We start from the raw sequence: 3215 nt of genomic DNA on the forward strand, positions 1-3215 counted from the left end.
TAAAACGGGTCAATTTATATTTTTCTGGAGAACATCCTGCTTTTTCAAAATTAAAATCTGATATATTAGGTGGATCGTCTGTAATATCATCGTCATTTAAAATATTTTCATCGTTGAGAAAAAGGTCCAAATCAAGGGGGAAGTCTTCAAGTGATTCATTGCATTCTAATAAGGTAGGTGTATAATCTTTGTCCTTGTCTGTGTCATCTATTTCTTCATCATCACTTGATAAGTCTTCAATACCAATAAACACATTATTTTGAGATTCTAAAGAAGTTTAAAAAAATGTATTGTTAAAAAAAATTGTCTTATAGGTACTTTTAAAATATTTACCATTGGATGAAGATTGCTTTTCTTCACATTCATTGTAAGAATTTACAATTATATTTGTTGAATTTTCAGTTAATTTTTCTTTTTCATTGTCAATGCAATAATTATTATCATTAAAAATATCTAAAATAAAAATAATAATTATATAGGAAGGCCTAGTATAGCCTATTTTATAATTACCAGTTGTATACATGAATATTTCTTTATTTTGTTGTTGACTATTGCTATCATTTAAATCAATTATTGTAGTATTTACTGTGGTACTTACACCTGTAAGTATTGAAGATAATTTTTAAATACAATTTAATATAATGAATCAAATAATTTACCTGAAGATCTTGTTTTCAAACTCCAGAATGAGTTTTTTTGACTAGAATTTGTTTGATGACTATCAACTAAAGATGGGTATAAAATATCGTCTTCTGCATCACTATCACCTCCTTCATCCGAATCGAAGGCCATAGAATCACTTATTGTATTTAATTCAAGTAAAATTTCTTCATCAGTTAATTTGGAAGACATCTAAAATATATATTTATATTCATTTAAAATTTGTCATAAAAAATGTAAATATTCCAAGAAAGATAGCAAATATTTTCTAAGTGGGCATTTATTAAAAAAATGTTAATAGACTTTTGAAAAGAGTATAAAATGGTGGTTAATTCAGTACTTACTTTAAAGATATTCACCAAAAATTCGATTAATGGCGTTAAGTTGAATATATCAACTTATAAGTCAGAAACAAGATCACATTTTAATTGTTGTTTGATAACTCCGTAAAAATTTGGCACATGGCCTTCATGATAACATAGAAATACGCGGCAAATTATATTGATTATAATAAAGAAGTCAAAGAGATTGTAAGTATATCAGTTTATTTAATAAAATTAAAAATAATAATTATTTTGATAGAAAAAATATTGGAGGGAAAAAAATTGGTATCCTCTGTGGGCAATGGGATGATAATTTCCCACTTCTACAGTTATCAATTTATTACTCCTATTCAAAATGTTATAAAATATTTGTAATTTATACTATCATATAAAGAAAAAAATAACGGTTTTTTTTCAAATAAGTGGGAAAAATATTACCTTTGCACATAAGGCGTAAGAATTTTTTTTCTTAGGTGGGAATTATAGATCCCATGCCCTATAAAGGGTTAAGAGCAGAGAAGGTTTCATGCAGCTATTTGACAATACTTCACCGCACACAATACGCTTAGGTTTAGGATAGTCAAAATCTCCTACATATGAAAATCCATATTTTACATATTCATCATTGTATTTTCTCTTTTTACCTTTTTAAAGAACTGAAAGACTAAAGACTGTGCATTTTCTGTATGTTGTACCAAATATTTAGCTAAGTCTCGAGAAGTACTTCTTAAATGAATATTTTCTCCAACTTGGTCTAGTTTTTTTATTGTACCAGTTTTTAACCATTGATCCATATTTCTCACAATGTACTTATTTAAATTAAATTACAGAATATTAAGCAACCACCGACAACAATTTGAAAACAATGGAAAATAACGAATTATAAAATATAAATAAGAAAAGTTTTCATACAATAATCACAGATTGAAAGCAATCGACGTACTGATTCCATTATATATTATAAAATTAAGTTTTACCCGTGTGTACGAAAGTGCGATAACAATATAAACCGGCCGAAGTTCAATACACACCAACACCGCAACCTACCATATAATAATATTATATAATCTATAATAAGATAGTATTCTAGGTAGTATTGTATACTCTGTAATCCACATCTATAAGATAAGGAAAAATTGTGTTTTGTGTGACACAAGTTTTCATTTGTAATAACGTATATTGCATATTTTCGAAACGAATAGTTTTAAATTAACCAAATTCAATATTTTTCCGCCATTACTCAATTTTTTTTTCGCGTACCCCTTGAGATCATCGCGAGTATCCCTAGGGGTACGCGTACCCCCGGTTGGGAACCGCTGCTCTAAACAATATATATTGTGCACAACCAAATTATGTTAACAAATGTAAACAATATATATCTGTCAAACACAATGTGTAAAGCCATATTAATGTAACAAAAATTGTAAAATGAATATAATTGTAATGAAAATTGTAATGAAAAATCAATTAATTGTATTATTGTAATGAAAAATTATACAACACATAATAATGTAATGAATAATGTAAATACTAAATTGTAATGGTAATTTAAATATTGAATTTATTGTTAAATTCAAAATTATTATTTTCCGTGTCATAACTCGTAACACTAGTAGTCGTAACGGGTTTGTTAATTTATTGTCAAAACTATATTGCTTGTATTTAATCTAAAAATATTATTTTAAATTAATATTATTTATAATATTATTAATATGGAAGACGACAATAAAAGGGGCAAGAACTTCTGCGAAAGAGAAAAATCAATTTTAATTGATCTCTTTTGCCGTACAAAATATTGTTGAAAATATCAAGGTAATCATAATATTATGCTTTATTCTTATGTACTATTTATTGATTCTATTTTCTACACCCATTTTATGGATGAATAAAATTTCAAAAGTTAAATTTGCATACCTATTCCTGGTGTTCAGAACACGTTAATCATACAATTGCATGTTTCTTCATGTGGTTAAATAGTGTCATATTATTAAAATAATAATACAATTTAGACTGATGGTGCAACAAATAAAGAAAAAGATGCGGCATGGAGTGAAATTGGAAATGCATACAATTGCCAATAGACTACTGGCATCAGAACTATTCGCCAATTGAAATCTATCTATGATGTTCAAAAGAGAAAAGCTCGAAAAGAAAAAAGTGATTATAATGTAGGTTCTAGATAGTACCTACGTCTATCTAAAATCATTTCAATTAATTTATTATTTTTGAATT

The sequence above is a fragment of the Acyrthosiphon pisum genome, chromosome A2 (assembly GCF_005508785.2).
Source record: "Acyrthosiphon pisum isolate AL4f chromosome A2, pea_aphid_22Mar2018_4r6ur, whole genome shotgun sequence".
In the NCBI taxonomy this organism is placed as follows: Eukaryota; Metazoa; Arthropoda; class Insecta; order Hemiptera; family Aphididae; genus Acyrthosiphon; species Acyrthosiphon pisum.